At 46.0% G+C, this 20,831-nt stretch overlaps 1 protein-coding gene across 1 annotated transcript in view; it reads right to left on the bottom strand.

Moving 5' to 3' along the window:
* Nucleotides 1–20,831, bottom strand: part of kcnd3 (potassium voltage-gated channel, Shal-related subfamily, member 3) — a 106,407-nt gene that overhangs the window by 64,894 nt on the left and 20,682 nt on the right. The window lies entirely within an intron of this gene.

Here is a 20,831-nt window from a genome sequence, read left to right as displayed (position 1 = left end):
GCGGCTGATGGACGAGTCTAATTCTCTATTAACGCAGCCTCACTGCTCATTAAAAATGAATGGAGGCGAGCTCTCTGCACTGATAATAACACACACACACACACACACACACACACACACACACACACACACACACACACACACACACACACACACACACACACACACACACACACACACACACACACACACACACACACACACACACACACACACACACCTGGGTACAGACCCTACGTAACGCTGACAAACACTTAGAGAGACTCAGTGAGATGCAGGAACACAATAACAAGAATTACTTTAGAGGAGTAAAAAAATAAAGACCCTGGAGTGAAAGTCTCACTGGAGCCGGATCTCTCTCTCTCTCTCTCTCTCTCTCTCTCTGTCTCTCTCTCTCTCTCTCTCTCTCTCTCTCTCTCTCTCTCTCGCTCTCTCTCTCTCTCTCAGGCCTTTTTAATAAGGCCTAATAGAGAGACTCCGTGTTTTAAAGCAATCAAAGCAGCAGGATTTGTGCTTCATAAAAGAGTGAATATGAGCCTGTTGAGCAGATGAGAAGCCGCACTGAAGCAAACAGCGCTGGAAGAGGAGGAGAAACAGGAAGTGGTGTTACTTTGACATGTAGTTAAATATTTAAAAAGAGACGAACAAAAGCTGCCGGGAGACGGCGACGACAAACTGACGGTTGGACTACAGAGCCACGGAGACAACCGGTGTAACGAGAGACGGACGCAGTGAAGAGACTGGAGGTTAATGACGGCTGTCTGCGCAGCCATAGAACAACGGCACGGTGTGTGTGTGTGTGTGTGTGGGGGGGGGGCATTGTGCAGGCAGGTAATTAACTGAAACGCCTAATTAATTCCGATGAATGAGAGACGCAGATGAGCGAGGCGGGAAAAAGAAAAGAAGATGACAGGAGGAGAGGAGGAGGAGAGGAGGAGAGGAGGAGTGATGGAGGCGATTGGCGGGAGTCGGTCGGCTGGGACGCGTTCAGCCGTGCAAATGTGGCGGTTTGTTCAATTACGGCTAATTTATGTTTACACGTGGGAAAGAAAACCTAAACGGGGCCAAACAGCCTTGAGGGGCCAAAAGCTATTAAACAAAGCAGCCGAACGCATCGATCGGCTGGAATGTGTTCAGAGTGCAGCCGCCGTCAGGACCTCCGGTCTCACTCCGACTCACATCACACGGAGCCGCCTGACTCTCCCCCCACGTGACGCTTTTTACCCCCAACACAACTGTTGGAACTGTCCCTGTCTATAAGAAGTGCTGAGCTGTGACTTCTGCTAAATCCCAATTAAACAGGCAATCTGCACATAAATCAGCTCGACCACAAATACTTCGCCGACTCGTCCTCGTGCAGCGACACAGAGACTTATTCATCAACGTCTGTGCGTGCACAATAAACTACTAAATGCCTTTTTTAAAATTATTTACAATTATGACGTAGTTGTTTGACCCGTGGGTCACCGTAACTTATCAAACATCCCTCGAGAAGTGAACAAATGTAGTTTACCAACTCTGCTGAAGCAGCATTAAAATAGAGACGCTGAAGCAGAGCGATGAAGAAGGACACGATGGCTGAATCTCCCCACAAGCAAACGCTACAAGCACATCATTCAGGACATTCCTCAACTGGTTTTGACTCGTGTCGTTGTCTCCTGGTCAGAAAGAACGTCCTCCGAAACCTAGAGAAGAGTCCAACAGTCCAACAGTCCAAGAGTCCAAGAGTCCAGCTCAGCTGGAGAATATTGAATCTATGGGATGCTTTCTGGAGATAATTAAACATCGCAACGGTTTGTTTTTGTGCCAAAGTTGAGGAAACAAGAATAAAAGCCGGATGAGACTCTGGAGATGCATGAGTGCAGCATAAAGAGCCTCAGGAAATGTTTCTTTGAATGTTATAATACGCAAAAGATGTTGATTTAAGGAAAAAGAAAAAGAAGTTAATGTCAACGCTAGAAAGAACACGGAAAGCAAGTTATTGCCTCATAACACATGTGCTATTTTAAGATGTGAAAATGGTGTTTTCAGTTGATGAAAACATACATTTCAAAGGACGCATAATGCACCAGTTCATTCAACAAAACACTGAGTTATGAAAGTAGTCATTTGTGCAATATCACCTCTTCTGCAGCCAAAGCAATTCACTTCACACGCCACTATTCCCACTCTGTCTTTGAGGAACAGTAATGACTTCTCTCTACAGTACGAAACACTTTGTGAACAACATAATGAAAGACAGGACGACACTTTCTCCATCGCAAAGCGCTCGATACGAACCGCAGCAGAGTGCGAATGAGCTTTAATGCCAAGAGAGGACTTCCTTATTTCCAAATGGAGAGTGTTTAGTTCACATATCCTGATCTGTTCGGGGGACACGCACAGCCGAATGAATGTCTCTAATGTTCATTCATTCATTCCCACTTTAACAAAAACATCTCCAACTAATGAATCACAAAACAGGAGGTGAAGGGTTTTATGTTCTCCATCTTCAAAGTAGAGGCCGTTAAATGAGTGATGGCGTACACGGAGCTCCAGCGCTGCATACCAGAGAAGATAAATATCCAGAATGTGTCCAGAGCTGCCTGTGGAAGCCCTGTGGCTGCACGGTGTGCATCGTAGAGGATTTAAGAAGTGAACATATTTACTGTGACGTCACCCGTCGGTTTGTGGGCTGAGGTTCTGAATTCATGAGTTGGCATTTTGCCGTCGACATCTTGTTTTTCCGGTCGTCACCATCTTGTTTTTTTTGCAACCAGAAGTGACTCGAGAGGGTGAAGTACAACTGAACGCTGGATAAAACATTTTTAGGCCACCAAAATGAAAGAGTTCTTACCCGGACAACGCCGTGGTCACCGTGTAGCCCCGCCCTAAAGCATCCCCTGCTTTATGGTCTGTTTGACTCTAAATGGACCATCATTTACTAAATGAACATCATGCTGTATTGAAGAAGACTTGAAACTAGAGATTGAGACCATAAACTCATGTTTACAATGTTTACTGAGGTAATAAATCAAGAGAGAAGTAGAGTCATTTTCTCATAGACTTCTATACAACCAGAGGAGTCGCCCCCTGGTGGACACTAGAGAGAATGCAGCTTTAACACATGAAGCTTTAACTTCACTTTTCAGACCCAGAGGTTTTTTTTGCTTTGTGAGCATTTGTCTGTGTAAGAGAGAGAGAGAGAGAGAGAGAGAGAGAGAGAGAGAGAGAGAGAGAGAGAGAGAGAGAGAGAGAGAGAGAGAGCATGTGTCTGGCCAGTACTCTCCCGGCCCACAACCGCGGGCAACCGATTGTGAATAATTCGTCATCCTCATTATTCCACGAGCCGTGAATACCAAAGAGGGAGAGAAGAGGGAGAGAGAGAGAGAAAGACGGCCAGCAGCCATCACAACAAGCCCTATTTACCCTATCGCACAATCTGTTAGCGCTGACAGATCACCCCACACCACCGGGCCCGACATTCGTCTTTGACAGCGGGCTCTTCGCACCGCTTCCCTCCACACTCGCCCTCCTTTCCGTTCTTTTTACGGCTCCCCGGGAATCCAAAAACAGTTTCATATTTCCATCAGACAAAGATCTGCAGGATTCAACATGAGGTTTTGACAGGAAACATAAGTAAAACGGTTATTGAAGATGAAAAGAGGCGTCGTGAAGCGCCGTGCGATGAAGGAAAACAGGTCTCGACTCGCACAACCTTTCCATCGCTGCTCCAGGCTGTAAATAAGTAAACAACAGCGATCTGAAGGCATGTCGGGGGCTAACGTCTGTGCTCAGCCTCTTTTTAAATAAAGGAGAATGTGGTGATGAAGCATCACCCCGGGGCACAGAGCTTTTGTTTTCCACGTTTACACGCACAGGAAAACAGACCACAGCCACAAAACGTTACGTTAGAAATAAACCGGTGAAACAACGAGACTGGAGCGACATGTGTTCACACTAATGCAACCCAGTTTGCCATCTCCTTCCACCCGTCATCCATGCTGGTCCCATCATGCGTGAACCGTGTTAATTTAAACTTTTGCTTTCCATCACTCCTGTCCAACCTCCTCCTGCTGCTTTCCTCACCTTTCCATCCCCCTCCCTGTTTCCTTACCCCTCCCTGTTTCCTTACCCCTCCTGCACCCTCTGACATGAGAGACGGGCACCTCGGGCCGGTTCATTATGTGCCTTAGCTTGAGACTGGCCTCTCTCCCGTTGTGCTCCGACTTCCTCCCCGGGGTGATCCAATCCTCCAGTCCTGCACCCCGTCGCTAAAAAGTCAGTGGTTCAGGCCTCCCGGGACGATGTGAGCTCTGCCGTCCCATCTGTCGCGGGGCAAACCTCGCCACGTTCAGAGCTGTGATGACTCAAATGACCACTGAGCCTGCTGCTGAAACAGAACGCTAACACACCGACAACGTGCTAATAGAACACTGCTCATAGGAAAGAGAGTTTGCTCTAATGTAGAGGCTGTAAGATGTGCTGATGTAAAAAAAATAAACTAGTGAAAAGATACAGGACTGCAGCCAATAGACCTAATGATGACATCACGGTGTGGCGTTCGATATCTCGGTGATATCGGCAAAGCGTTTAAGAGATGGAGAGAAACTGTTGCTAATAGTTTAGCTTAGCCTTCAGCTGAACCTCCTCAGCATCACGGCTGCAGCACTAGATTATCAGTGAGATGGAGAGAAAATGTTGCTCATAGGAAAACTAATAGAGAGATGAAGAAACAACCTTTCACAGTGTTTGGATGAAGCATTGAGTTGAGCTGAATTGGACTCAGCTGTTGGCTAGCCAGCTAACTATCCAGCTCTGGAGATGGACAAGCTAGCCAGCGCTAGCCAGCGCTAGCCAGCGCTAGCCGTCCCTTTGGTTAACTTTCTCTACTAATACTCACGGTCACATAATCAGTGACTGAACATATTGAGAGGAACTTGTATTTTCTTCCATTGTTGGCTTTGTTTGTAAATAAAAACAACAAGCCAGCGTTATCGTGTTCAGAGAATAGTTCTGCCTCCGCCCACACAGAGGCCTCTCATGTACGACTCAAAGTGTGAAAACCCTCCAACGCTGTAACTGTTCCAGAGGAGATGTGAAATAAAAAGGTGCTGAATTGTTGCTAAAAGAATTCAAGATTCTGCTTTAATAACGGCTCGTTTGTACTTTGGACATGTCTGGATGAGCTCAGGGGGCGTTCAAAGCATGTGTGGAGTGCTGAGTCAGCTAATCTGAGGTCAAGCGGCCTCGGACACCTCGATGGTTTCCACTGAGAACGGGACGCGAGGATGGAATGTCATCCGTCCTTATCGCTCGTTTCCTCTCTCCCTCCATCCTCATCACTCGTTTCCTCTCTCCCTCCATCCTCATCACTCGTTTCCTCTCTCCCTCCATCCTCATCACTCGTTTCCTCTCTCCTCCATCCTCATCACTCGTTCCTCTCTCCCTCCGTCCTCATCACTCGTTCCTCTCTCCTCCATCCTCATCACTCGTTCCTCTCTCCCTCCATCCTCATCACTCGTTTCCTCTCTCCCTCCATCCTCATCACTCGTTTCCTCTCTCCCTCCATCCTCATCACTCATTCCTCTCTCCTCCATCCTCATCACTCGTTCCTCTCTCCCTCCATCCTCATCGCTCGTTCCTCTCTCCCTCCATCCTCATCGCTCGTTTCCTCTCTCCCTCCATCCTCATCACTCGTTCCTCCCTCCTTCCATCCTCATCACTCGTTCCTCTCTCCCTCCATCCTCATCTCTCGTTCCTCTCTCCCTCCGTCCTCATCTCTCGTTCCTCTCTCCCTCCGTCCTCATCACTCGTTCCTCTCTCCTCCGTCCTCATCACTCGTTCCTCTCTCCCTCCATCCTCATCACTCGTTCCTCTCTCCCTCCATCCTCATCACTCGTTTCCTCTCTCCCTCCATCCTCATCACTCGTTTCCTCTCTCCCTCCATCCTCATCACTCGTTTCCTCTCTCCCTCCATCCTCATCACTCGTTCCTCTCTCCCTCCATCCTCATCACTCGTTTCCTATCTCCCTCCATCCTCATCACTCGTTTCCTCTCTCCCTCCATCCTCATCACTCGTTTCCTCTCTCCCTCCATCCTCATCACTCGTTTCCTCTCTCCCTCCATCCTCATCACTCGTTTCCTCTCTCCCTCCGTCCTCATCACTCGTTCCTCTCTCCCTCCGTCGTCATCTCTCGTTTCCTCTCTCCCTCCATCCTCATCACTCGTTCCTCACGTGAATGAGACGAGTCGTGCCGTCGGTGATTCGCAGCGGGTCTGGATCAGCTGGAGGTTCTTCTGTAGCAGATGAATGAGGCTATTGAGGCTATTTTTCGAGTCGCTCCAAGGTCAGCGAGACCTCGGCGAGCGTGGCTTCCTGGAGGGCCAACTCGGTTCCATCATCACGGGCCCCAGCTGCTAGCTAACGGATACTGCTCCCAACCCAAAGGCAAGGCATTCATCCGCCTGAAGACGAGAGGCAGGGACGGACTCGGAGTGATTCACAGAGAGCTGAAGCTTTAAGGCTTTTCTTTGGTTTCCTCTGCTTCTGCAGCATATTACTTGATTCTCCATACTTTGTAATAATTTACCATCATTGCATCTCGTTTCTCTTCCTCCTGTATTTGAGTTTATAGTAAATTAGAACCCCTCCTCGTCATAGTTCTTCTTCTCGATTCTTCACAGTTTATTTAGTTCGTTCTGCCTTTTGGAGAATAACGTCGTGAACAGTGCGTTGAGCTCAATAAAACGCCACGCGAGCGTACGAACAGAGCTTTAGGCAGATCGTTTTTTTTACCTTCGGACGGAGCCGTGCTAGCCCATCGTCTCCTGCCTTCATGCTAAGCTACGCTAAACGTGTCCATGATGCAGCTTCGGATTCTTTAACTCTCAGCAACAAAGCAAAGAGGAGCCTCCACCAGAAAGCTATTCCCTCTAAGGCTTGTGGGAAATCGTGATGAGCATTTTGACGTTTTATCGACTTAAAAAATAGAGAATTTTTTTGACACACTTAGTTGCAAACTAAACTTGTCACTGTAGAGGTCATACTGTAGGGTGTGTGTGTGTGTGTGTGTGTGTGTGTGTGTGTGTGTGGGGGGGGGGGGGGGTGTTTCAGATACCAGCTGCTCCCCCCGAGGCAACCAGCTGTAATACTTTAAACCAAAAAGCATTTAATAAAGTCCTCTCGTTCTCCATCCACTCGCTCCTCTCCATCCATCTCTATATCCCTTCTGGGAAATTACACTTGATCCCTTCTTTCATCACCCCCCCCCCCCCCCCCCCCCCCCAGCCCCCCCACCACCACCATTTGTCCATCCCCCTCATCCTTCTGAGGCAGAATTTACAATCAATCACCAGCTCTCCATCAAACACACACGTCTGTGCGGATCAATCGCAGCCTCCCCTCTTCCTTTATTTATCGATATAATATCCTTTCTTTTGTTTTTTACCTCCGATCGCTGCTGCTGAGTTTCCTCCCACTGGATCAAAGTCATGAAGCCACGGGCATGTAAGCTGACGGCTTAGACTCTCCTTCTACCGCCCCCTATTAACACACACACACACACACACACACACACACACACACACACACCTGCAACTTCCCACTCAGAGTCTGACTAAGACTCATGCCCACATGCACACACACACACACACACACACACACACACACCATCTATTGTGGATACAGAGCCCGCTCCTCTATGCAGGCTAATTCCCCTCTCAGATCAGATGTCTGGTGTTTCATTGATGTGGGAGGAAAATAAAAGCACAGATTTCAGAGTGTGGTAATTCCATTTCCTTCACACTCTGTTGTGTATCTTCGCTCTCAGCAGGGCGAATAAAGGGAAGTGGAAATAGTCACGACAAGTGGCGGTTACACGTGTACCGGGACCACGCATCCGCTGTTATTGCCGAGGACGCGCGGTACGTCGTGAGCCTCAGAAACCCCTTTCTGTAAAAAACAACCACTCACACAGCTGGATTCAACCTCTGCATGTGCTGTAAATACAAAGATTTATTTAAATCTCAGTGCCGGAGTGTTTATTAAAGAAACAAACACACATTTACTGTAAATAACATCTTCATCTGATGAGGGTTTGGGGGGCCTTCTGAATGCAAACCATCCTTCATAAATGTTATTCTGTTGAAGTGAAAAGTTGTCGTTGTATAAAACAGAACGTGTGTTTTACTGCAGCTGGAGGCGTTGCTGACTGAACACAACAGCCTCATCACATCAACGTGTTCAGTCTGTTTTAAACAACATGGCTGAACCCTCTACTAATGACATTAAACATTGACATTATATATATATTTATGTTATTTCTTTATTTTGTTAGGAATGTAAAATGTTTCTCAGTTCTTATTTATCTGTTTAAATGCCAATAAAAATGCATTAATGCTTATTTAATTTGTAAAAGTATTTAATTTGTTAAATGTACAGCACTTTGAACTACATATTATGTCCTATACAGATAAAGATATTATTATTATTATTATTCATTTATGACGTAGGAGGCTGTCTGCTGAGGGGTTCGGTCATCACATCGTCCGCTACACGAGACCGACCAATAGAAACGTGTCGTTTCATCGACGGTCCCGCCCACCAGACTCAGCTCACCAGCAAACAAAACGTTTGGATTCACGTCAATACATTTTCAATCACACTAACTTTACTTGTAATAAAAAATGTTATTGCGTTGTCGATAACTTTGCTCTCAAATCAACTTTTTCTTTATTGCGATGTGAAAACTCTTTCAGTTTTATTGCACAATAAAGACACAGAAGCACCGATAGAGCATCTCAATTCGTTGGAATGATGCGTCGAGTTTGAATCTCTTTTTGTCTTTAAGTGACAGCCCTACACTTAAATAAAATAAAATAAATGATAAAGCGTGACCCTGAGTGATGATCTGGAGGTCAGATGTAAAAAGGAACAGCTTGTCTGTTCGTCCATCTTTTTGGTGCCTGAGGGGAGAAGCTGCTGTCGGTGCAGCTCGTCTCATTCACTACGACTCGTCTAGAAGAGGAACTAAAAGGCTCCGCTAGTCGCACGTCGATGTGTCCTTCAGCGAGACACCTAAACCCCCAAAAAAATGTCTCCAGCAGCAGAGCCTGCGGCGTCTGAATGTGATGGAATCTGAATTGTAAGTCTCTTTGGAAGCGTCTGCTCGATGACTGTAATGTGATGTAATGTGATGTTTGAGGGTGTGAGTGGAAACAGGAGAGAGTGGGAAGGCGTTTAAATACGAGGAGAGAGAAACTTGAACTCCTGGCTGGAGACAGATGACAGGTCTGAGTTACCCACAGCACATTAAGAGCGTCCCACTCAGTGTGATCTTCCCGTAATCTAATCTCTGCAAAAAGGTGCAGCAGCAAGTGTTTCCAACCCTCTCGGACTCTTTTCTTTTTTTACATAATCAGGGCTGCTTGACCCGCCGTCTCTCTCTGCACCTCCTCACTTACACAACTCTCCCACCTACGACACTCTCTCACGTCTTTCATGTCCAAGAACCAACGGAGCCGAGAGAGAAGCGGAGCTATGATACTCTCACGTCCATATATATATATATTTATATATATATACATATATATATATATATATGTATATATATATATATAGCTGTCTGCTACTTATGAGTAATAACTTCAGCTTATGAGTCAAACACACGCCTGTTCAGGAAGCAGTTTGCTAAACCACAACTACACGTTTCTGTTGCGTGGTTGAATCTATCGTTCATTTGGGACGGAGGGAAAGGATCTAAAAACATGAAATTTGCCTCCCAAATTCTTAACTGTATATTTTCTAGCGCATCATTGCCTCCATTCTCCTCTTCTCCACTCATCGTCTTGCTTTTTGTGTCCTTTCAACACTGACGGCGACCCGGATACCAAAAATAGCATCTCTCTCTCTCTCTCTCTCTCTCTCTCTCGCTCTCTCTCTCTCTCTCTCTCTCTCTCTCTCTCTCTCTCTCTCGCTCTCTCTCTCGCTCTCTCTCTCTCTCTCTCTCTCTCTCTCTCTCTCTCTCTCTCTCTCGCTCTCTCTCGCTCTCTCTCTCTCTCTCTCTCTCTCTCTCGCTCTCTCTCTCTCTCTCTCGCTCTCTCTCTCTCTCTCTCTCTTCACCTCCCACCAGCTTCATCGGGCTCATGGAAAAGGGGGTCAAGGGGGTGAAAGTCAGCCCTCATCAGTCTGGGGCTCTTCTGTCTCCTCCTCCTCTGCCAGCGCTCCCCCTCCAAATGACTTCGCCATGACAACCCTGTACCAATCAAAAGCACTGTTTTTGTGACCCCCCCCCCCCCCCCGGACTGATTACACAGCCGGTCTCCGGGTCATCATACGGCCTCGTCTACCCCTTCAATCGTTCTCCTGCTCGACCCCCATTACATTTCTTTGGTAAATAACACCGGAGCCCCTTTGCAGAGATGAGTGATGGAGGAAAGTGAAGACGGGGGAGGAGGATGGGCTCTGAAACCAGACTGGACTCGATAGGTGCACTCAGTAAGAGTCCAACAGGTGTGTGTGTCTGCTACGACCAACCCTGGGCTGTGACGCATCATCAAACCACCGCGAAGACGAGCGGCGATGTACGCAGGCGATATGCTTGAAGTCGTCGTATAAGACGTGTCATACAATCTTGCCAAAAAACTAAATCAAACACACCAAGCTGTTCACGTGGCAGCGGTTGAGTTGTGGTGAGGTACTCACCAGTGTGTGTGTGTACTGGTAGTTTTGTTAGCCGAACACAACGTCCAAAACAAAAGTTCAGCAAAGTTCTCACAAAGTCATTTGACCTCCGATGCTTCATGTGTTAAAGCTGCATTCTCTCTAGTGTCCACCAGGGGGCGACTCCTCTGGTTGTATAGAAGTCTATGAGAAAATGACTCTACTTCTCTCTTGATTTATTACCTCAGTAAACATTGTAAACATGAGTTTATGGTCTCAATCTCTAGTTTCAAGTCTTCTTCAATACAGCATGATGTTCATTTAGTAAATGATGGTCCATTTAGAGTCACACAGACCATAAAGCAGGGGATGCTTTAGGGGCGGGGCTACACAGTGATTGACAGGTCTCAACCAGAGACGTATACGGCGTCTCTACGTCACTCCTCCTCAGTCCAGATGTGGTCACTTCCTGTTCACTGGTCAAGATAGGGAGGGTCGTAATCAAAGATGGCGACGGCCAAAATGCTGAACTTGAGGTTTCAAAACATCAGTCCGCTCAATGAGTGACGTCACGACGACTACGTCCACTTCTTATATACAGTCTGTGGTCAGCAGGCAGTCAATGAAAGTATAAAACAGGCAATGTTACGAGATGTTACGAGAGAGTTTGAGTCACCACAACCTCGAAAGGGTCCAATTTAATTTTGTTGATGAGGCACCAGCATGCATTGCTGCATCCACGAGCAGCGTTAGTTGGCGGTTGTTGGGTGGGCGTCGTGTGAGAGCTCAGTCTCTATTCAGCCACCTACCACTGTTACCAAAGACTCACCCCCTGACCCGGAGCTCTTTCACACATGCTGTGAAGAACACACCACGGTTACTCTTTAAGTCATCGCAAATGATTGTCTTCTAACATTTTAAAGTCTTCTCCCGCCGTCGAAGGCGGAGAATAATCGCTTTGCACAGCGGCAAACCGCTGAGATCAGCGTGGCTTAAAGTTACCATATCCGCTGGAAAATGTGTAAATATTGTTAGTAATCAGTCTTTGGTTCCGTGTTGTGAGGTTGAAATGCTTTGTATATTAATAAAATCTTACAATGCAGAATTTGTTTTCCGAACGCGAAAGGCAAGGCTTTGGCACATTATCCCCACGTCGTCCCCTCAATATCACTGGTGTGAAATTAATTACTCCTGCCGCGAGAGGAGGTTGATGAAGAAGCACAACCCAAAATTGTACATTTTGTTTTTCTTCTGTGAAAAAGTCATAAAGAGGATTGACTCCACTAAGTGGTTTGAGTTCAACTCGTCTTTAATGGGACGTATTAATCTGAAATGCTTCGTTCTATTAATCTCCGCGGTGCAGAAACCTACGGGACAAACATCCGTTGTGTTTGCGCGAGACAAATACTGTGTCATTACTGCGTCTATACCTCCATAAAGTAAACTGTGTACTCGTACTTCTTGTGTGTCTGCATGCATTATTTGTACACTATTGCCTCCCTTCTCTCCCTGACAGTACACTCATCATGTCTGTCGCTGCCTGTCCTCGGTGCTGATGAATAATAGATGGCGGCGGTACAGTAAAAAAAAAAAAATCAGAGCCAGTGCAAATGATGGATGAATGTTTCATGCTGCCGTTGGTTCTTTATGTGAACGTCGGAGGTATATCTCCACGCCTGACAGCTGCCTTCAGCAACAACGGCAGTCCGTCAACATCTCGTGCATCTTTCATGTGCACGTACGCGTCCTCCACCTCGTCAGTTTTTCCTGGCTGCCCTTTATTGCCCGTCTCCCTCCATTACTCCCCGTCTTCAGAAAATAATAACGCTGCGATATAAACACATGGGCTTTGCTAACAGGTGTTTTATTCAGCTACTGCCTTCACCTGCACGAGGCTCTTCAGCCCAGACGCTGACTTTTTGACTTTTAAAAGAATACTTAAAGCCATTTTTCTTTTTCACGAGGCTGCTGCGCTACATCCAACTCGACAAAACTGTGACGTTGTCTTCGTGGAAAACCTCAATTCATAACAAGCGTTGCACTTGATGCACTTGTCTTTGGCTCCACTCTTCTTCTCTGCCCTTTAATGCTTTTAATATAGTTTTAAATCGCCAGGTGGCAACACCGGGTACAATGTAAGACAGTAAAGTAGTTTCATCAAATTTAAAAGTTTGAACAAACATCTGTAAAACATATTAGTTCATTACTATACAGCTGAAAATATGACTTCCACAAAAAGGCTACGGATGAAAGCAAATCATTTAAAATAGGAAGTAAAAATAATCAGAATAAATGATTAAAAAAGGATAATGTGTGTTTTAAAAGTGTTTTTAAAAGTGTAAGAAGGGATTACTTAAAATACAATACATTTTAAAATCATGCACAAACTGAAGGGAGAGCAACATATTTTGTAAATCATATTTTTCCGATGAAATCAATTAGTAGTAATAAATATTACAGGGACCACGACAGAAACTCTAATTATGTGACACTACCACTGACTATTCCTGTAAATATTGTCACTATCATCATCTAATTATGAGAGCTCCTGAAAATACATCGTCATTGACAACTTCGTTCAGATCATTTCCTGTAACCAGTGTAGCACAAAAGCGTTCTGAAATTAGCTGGTTAGCTTAGCTTATGCCACCATGACTTCATGCTACACTGGTTACAGAAAATGAGTCCAACTATGGGCCATCTTTTTCAATAATTTAGCCGATTAGCAACATTTCTCTTCATCTCTGTAATAGTTTAGCTTTCTGTGGTGCAGCATCCGTGACGATTGAGGAGGTTTAGCAGAAGGCTAAGCTAAACTATTAGCAACATTTTCTCTCCATCTCTGAAAAGCTTTGCTCATATTGTCGCTCGCTAGAGGCCTCGAATTACAGTTTATCATCTGAAATGCATGCGATGTCGATTCTGGCATCAACAACACGGCAGGATGAATGCTACATGTTAGCATTACGTTGCGTCACGTAGCTGGTGTCATCAAAAGTTGCATAGCTTTAATGTTTACAAGTGTTTCTAGCTGTGTGCTTCGGCAACACTGCAGGAAACAAAACTAAACCCCTGCAACAACACAATCCCATATGCAGAGAACACTGAGGAGAGACTATTGATTTTGTGGGAACGAGGAGGCTGATAACAGAATTTGTCATCCAGGGGGAGCCTCAGAGGGAAATGGCCGGTGCAATCATCAGCAGAGAGGAGCCTGTAGGGAGGCGAACATGCTGATACGCTTTCTTTATAAAGACACAAGAGGAGGGGAGGCGCAGGACAAGGATATGAAAAACAAACTAATAGGAAGCTCTGATCTAATGGACCGAGGACTAGACTTCAATTTGTCTCCGACACACAAACCCAAACCTAGACCACAAGCTAAAGAACAGACCTGGTGGAAGCCAAGAGCCGTTTGGGGGGGCAACAGCTGGTTCCTGCCTTGTGTTTCACAAAGGAGCCGTCACATACAGCCGTGTGGGCGACAAGCTGATGGTTAATGAAACAGACCCACTGTTCAGTTTGAGCCACAACAGGTGTCTGATGTGCACAAAGTGAGTCAGTGGGAGTTATTAACCAGCTGCGATGTGCAGAGTGAGGACTAGTTCGACTCATCCTGAAGAGGAAATAGAGTTCCACCGGGTCACCATATGGACTACAGTTTTGAAGCCTCGAGTTTGGCGTTTTGGCCGTCACCATCTTGGTTTTTTTTGGTCCTCGCCATCTTGTTTTATGCAACCAGAAGTGACGTGAGAGGGTGGAGCTTAAAACACAGTGAAACGGTTAAAGTCGTGAGACGAAAACACGGACAACTCCCAGACCGGACAACACCGTGGTAGAGACCTGTCAATCACTGTGTAGCCCCGCCCTAAAGCATCCCCTGCTTTATGGTCTGTTTGACTCTAAATGGACCATCATTTACTAAATGAACATCATGCTGTATTGAAGAAGACTTGAAACTAGAGATTGAGACCATAAACTCATGTTTACAATGTTTACTGAGGTAATAAATCAAGAGAGAAGTAGAGTCATTTTCTCATAGACTTCTATACAACCAGAGGAGTCGCCCCCTGGTGGACACTAGAGAGAATGCAGCTTTAACACACGAAGCATCAGCTTCACCTTTCAGACCCAGAGGTTGCCGCCTGGAAGAGTTTGGTTAATACGTTAATTTATTCAGCAGCTAAAGTGAGGAGCAGCGGCCTGCAATGGCCCAGAAGCCCCGCCCCCATTGCTTGTTTCCAAATTGCACCAACTTTGACGCTGCTCGTCCTTTGGTCCCCAGCAATACAACCGCCAAGTGTGAAGTAGATCGAATGAAGGGTTCTTGAGATACGAGAAGAACACACACATACACACACACACCTACGTACATCCGTCCTGACAGACGGACAGAGGTTCCTTGTTTGATAGTTAGATACAGATGTGACTGTAAGAGAGAAACCGCGACAACCACACAGATGGCGGCACATCTTCGATGCAATTTGGGATTAGAAACACTGAAAACAGAGGAGAGGGATCTTAACTCTCCACCACTGATCCTCTGAGGTGAGGATATCTGCTGCTGCAGCGCTGAGTGTGTGTGTGTGTGTGTGTGTGTGTGTGTGTGTGTGTGTGTGTGTGTGTTATAATTATGCACTCAACACATAATTCTCATTTACAGCCTAGGGTTACCACGGAAACACAAACAGCCGAGCAGCACATGACAAGTTAAAAAAAATAAAATAAAAAAGATCACACCTCGTCTTATTTGTTGTTTTTACTTTCATGCGCGTGAACGCGTGTCAGGATGTACACAAAGTGTGTACACACAGTGTGTGTTGTGCACGGCGCTGTGTGAATGTGAGGGGGAGGGGGGGGGGTGAGAAAGGGGAGATAGAAGGGAGGAGAGGTGGCAGAGAAGGAGGGGCTGATGATGGGGAGTGTGGATGCTTTCTATTTTTAGCCCTCATGTGTGATATATGCCAATGGGTGTTCAAACCCACAGAGCGAGAGGCTTCGGCAGCCCATAATAAACTGATCCTGTGCATTCGGCAGCACTAACTTCGTCCGCTGTCGTTGAATTGCCGCCGTAACTGAAATAATTACAGTCAGATGAGTGAATATAAAGCTTCTCCCCCCCAAAATATTTTCTTTCCCTCGTCGGGCGGCGGAGGTGCTGAAAGCTTCTGTAGAACGCAGTAAATTGAATGTGCTGATATTAAATTGAGAGCAGCGGAAAAGAGAAGGGCAAAAATGATTATATCACAATGAAATCAAATCAGGATTATATCCATAAAGCCATTCAATCACTCGTTAATCCCAAAATGATTGGGCTTTGAAAGAAAAGACGCTGCGCTGCACACACACACACACACACACACACACACCAGAGATGGATTAAGTGACAATCAATCAATGAATCCCAATCGTTGGAGCAAAACCAAAACATTCCTACAGTAACAGATCCGGAGACGATTCCTCACACACACACACAATAAGCGGACGGGACGCCGTTTATGAGCGATGGCGCGGAGGAAATCAGATCAAATTACCGGCGGAGTGAACACGTGGCTTCTTCTTCTTCTTCTCTCTGTTTGTGGAGCCGGAGCCACGATCACTTATTGGATTATACGGCTATCGCATCCATCACCCGCACGCTGTGAGCGGGCCTCCACTCTGCGACGCCATTTATCTGTCCTCTCATAAATGGCCTGATGAATTGCACCGTCCTCTGACTTTGGTCTAATCGTAATTGCATCTGTCTCCAGTGGAGACGGTCTCTTGTCCCGTTCTGTCTCCGTCTCACTGAATCGTTTCCTCTCTGAGGTTCATGCACGAAACAGCTTGAAGCGTTCGGAAAACAAATTCTGCATTGTAAGATTTTATTAATATACAAAGCAATCCATCCAGCAGCTGTTGAGACACATCCCTAAAAATCTATCGTGATGTTAGGAGAAAATGAAAAGGCCTCTCTAAGAGGCTGGATGCTGTAATATTAATATTTTAGGTAAGGACCCCTCATTATGAGAATGGGCCTCAGACCGAACACATTCAAACACCCTGCGGTCGTGTTGGGCTCGGCTTCAGTGCAGATCTGTAGTTTAATCACTGCAGCCTTGTTTTGAGCATTGATTTAGTTTTCACACCAGTTGTGTGTGTGTGTGTGTGTGTGTGTGTGTGTGTGTGGGGGGGGGGAGCTAAAAACAGCAGGAGCAAAACCTTCGAGTCAACAATATCTCCAAACAGGTGAGAGAAAGATGATGTCAGGTTATGAGTAAAAGGTTAAGCTGAAACAAACATCGTCTGATACTGTAGATCAAACAGACGGTTTGATGGTCTGTGACGGCGCGCAGACGTTTAGTGGAGTGTCTCTGGCTTCCTCTCTGCAGCATCTGCACAAGATGTTTAAGCACTTTGTCTTTGCGTGCACACTGTAGCACACGCATGCGTACAGACGCCCGTATTAAATGCACGGGGACACATCAGCGATGTTGAAAACAGCGATAAACAAGAATCATCATCCAAAAACAGCTGACTAGAGAGATGCCTACGTTACAACAGGAGCCTCTGGTAGTAACCGCCCTCGTACAGACTCCACCGTCGTCTGTCTGCTTTATATCTGGTCGCCTTTGCAAAGCCCGATGATTGAGGGCTGATAGTTCACCGTGGGGGGGGGGGGGGGGGGGGGGTTCTGTTGGACGGTGCGTTTTTAGACGGAGCAGAGATTTGTTCTGTTTCCATCTTAAGTCACAGCTTGTAAATCTCTTCGTTCGCGTTCTTTCTCCTGTTTTGTTATTTAACATTAATATGTTGTTTAGCAGAGAGCGGACATCTTCCCTGCTGGCTGTGGGGCTGCAGAGTTAATTACTCGAGCTCTACCCAATAGTTTTGAAGCTTGATTCATAACATACATTCAAATTATTACTAATAACTTACAGACACATGGCATGTAATAGTCCACCAGCTTCCAGCTTCTCTTCCTCTCTCTCAGACGAACACAACGAGCATCGCAGCGCTGCGTCCTCTTTCATTCTAAATCAACATTCAACATGTATTAAATAAAGATATACGTCCAGTCATTATCTCCCACCGTCACAACGTGCTGTTATCAGATGAAATCGTCTGATCAATCTGTTTCTGTTGGCGTTCAGTCTTTCAAACGCTACGTTTTCACCGTGCGTTAAAACGCCGTCTTCTCTCAGGAGACTCCTGGATCAACGTGACGGTCGAGCAGCAATCTAACAGCACCATGAACTACGTCCACACGACGAGAGACAGAGACCGTATTTGCGCATAATTCACAACAGGTGTTGCGTGATTGAATATTGTTCTGTCGCCGTGGACACGTGAGGACCGACCACAATAATCTCGTCACGAGTGGTGCAAACACACCAACACTTGGAACGGCAAAGCCCTCAACAGCAGCCATCTGTGACTTTCTAAAAGCGTTTGGCCGGAGCTGCTCCGTATCAGTCTGCTCGTCCACGGAGCCTGGCTCCAGTCCGCTACTGTTTCCCAGCATGCCTTCTGTCCAGACACACACATCAATGACCTCACGGCTGGAGAGCGGAGCACAGGCCAAGTTTACGACTGCAGCTCTGCAGGAAAAAGACACACACACAACCACACACACACAACCACACAAACACACTGAGACACAAACAAACACACACACACACACACACACACACACACACTGAGACACAAACAAACACACACACACACACACACAACCACACAAACACACACACACACAACCACACAAACACACACACACACACTGAGACACAAACACACACACACACACAAACACTGAGACACAAACACACACACACAAACACCCACACACAGACACACACACACACACAAACACACACACACCCACACAAACACCGAGACACACACACAAACACACACACTCAGACACACAAACACCCAGACAAACACCGAGACACACACACACACAAACACCCAGAGACACACACACACACACACACAAACACCCAGAGACACACACACACCCAGACACACACACACACACACACACACAAACACACACACACACACCCAGACACACACACACACACACACACACAAACACTCAGAGACACACACACACCCAGACGTCCACTTTACCATCTCATCTCAGCTGTAGTTTGTATTTTACTTCCTGTTTACCGTCTTCCTGCTTCGGCATATCTTTCTCCTGCTTTAATGGCCGCCGGGCTGCACCGCTCAGCCTCATGCAGGCAACTCGTTTTCATCTCTTAACGCTGCCTCTGCCTCCTCCCTCTTCCCCTCTTCGGTCAAACGAACAGGAGCGTGAATAAAACAAGACAATCTATGATTAACGAGTCTTCAAGAGGAAGCTGTGAGCTGTGGAGATGCTGCGAGAGAGGAACAGGTAACAAAGCAGTGAAAGTTGAAATGTGCCATTCGCGATCCAAGCCTCTGCTAATTATAGCCGCGCAGGCCTCATCTGCATCTGTTTAACAGTCACAGCTCCCCCGCGGTGCAGCAGAGGGCTCAGTGTGTCGACTCCTCTGTCATTCTCTAAACTGCTCTCCTCTCCTGACGATTTGCTCCCCGACTTCCTGGCTCATGCATGTTGTGTATATACTCGTCAAATCACGTGTGAACAGAGTCGAGCTCGCGGAGATGCCCCCAGAGGTGTGATTGGCCGCCAGTCTGCCCGGCCGAGGCGGCGACTATTGGAAAGCTGTTGCTACAGTCTCTGTGCCACCTGCTGCCGGCCCGGTCCACCTGGCCCGCGATCGTTCATTATGGTCCAGAGCACTTAACCACAACATCCATCACAGCTGTCCGATCTGTATCCGCCCCATTAGGGGGCCGCCGCTATCATCACTGTCCAACACTGATTAGCCACATTGGCGAGGTGAGCGGATAGGAAGCGGGGCTGCACAGATAAATCCCCCCCGAGGACGCTGCTGCTGTTTTAGTCATGCGGTACAACTCACTCTGCATGCAGAGGGCCGGGCGTGGAACCAGAGTCACGTGTGAACTGTGCAGCAGAGGAATGGTGGATTATGGGTGTTCTTGTGTTGTGTGTCTCTCAGAAATATAGAAAATACATTTAATAACGGGAATAGAAATATTCCCATTTTAGCATCCACAGACAAACGTTAGGGTGTTTTTTAATGATGTATACGATTACCCTATTTCATCCTGGTGACTTCTGTTAGAGAGCCGATGCTGCCACATAAACACGGCATAAAGTGGGAAAAATAGTCCTCTGGTAATAAGCAACGCTGTTATTTCTGCATCAGATTGTTAGTTCAGTTCAGATCAGTTGTCAAAAATACTCTTTGAAATGCAATTAGTTTGTGCACCTGTTGACCCTCTGCATTTATGTTTTTATGTATTTTACAGAAGCAAAGATCAACATTGTACGTGTGTCGTCCTTCTGCGTCATTCTGTCGCTTTGCAGTATTAATAATGAACAGCAGATCATTTTCTCTCTCACCTCACAAACACGCTGGGAGATGAGATTCCCCCGCCGAGCGGCTACAATAGCCGAAGGCTATCGAGCGTAGAGCTCCAACGCGGATAAATTAATTGTAACAGAGCCTGCTTTGAGTGTGTTACGGCCTCGTGTGTGTGTGTGTGTGTGTGTGTGTGTGTGTGTGTGTGTGTGTGTGTGTGTGTGTGTGTGTGTGTGTGTGTGTGTGTGTGTGTGTGTGAAATAAAGAAAGAAAGGAGATGTGAGGAAATGCAATGCAGAACTTAGTAGGGAAATATTCCACTTTTAAGAACATAGTGAAGCAGTGTTTTCATTGCCCTCTAAAAAAAAAAGAAACTAAATATAATATATTTATATATAATATATATAAATATATATATTTATTGAATTCTTGTGCACTTGCTTCCTTTCAGCTCAGTGAGAGTATAAACTGGAGGCTGCAGTTCTGGACTTGGTCACAATCTTACGATGGAGCATTAAATATAGATATATCACAGCCATTTGTGATATTTATATATATATATATATATATATATATATTTTCCTTACCTGTTAACGTGAGCATTTAGGCCCATGAGCAACTGTTGAATGTTTCATTTCAAAATAAATGAGAAACATCTGCATTTCTTTGCTTTTAGTGTTATTTGACAATGTATTGTTTTGTTTTGTTGTCTTTATATATAAATATATTAAATATAAATAAAAATGATATCTAAAGTAAAATGA

Source organism: Pholis gunnellus, assembly GCF_910591455.1.
Source record: "Pholis gunnellus genome assembly, chromosome: 2".
Taxonomy (NCBI): Eukaryota; Metazoa; Chordata; class Actinopteri; order Perciformes; family Pholidae; genus Pholis; species Pholis gunnellus.
The sequence above is the reverse complement of the archived record's forward strand: the minus strand, read 5'-3'. Positions and strand labels throughout refer to the sequence as shown.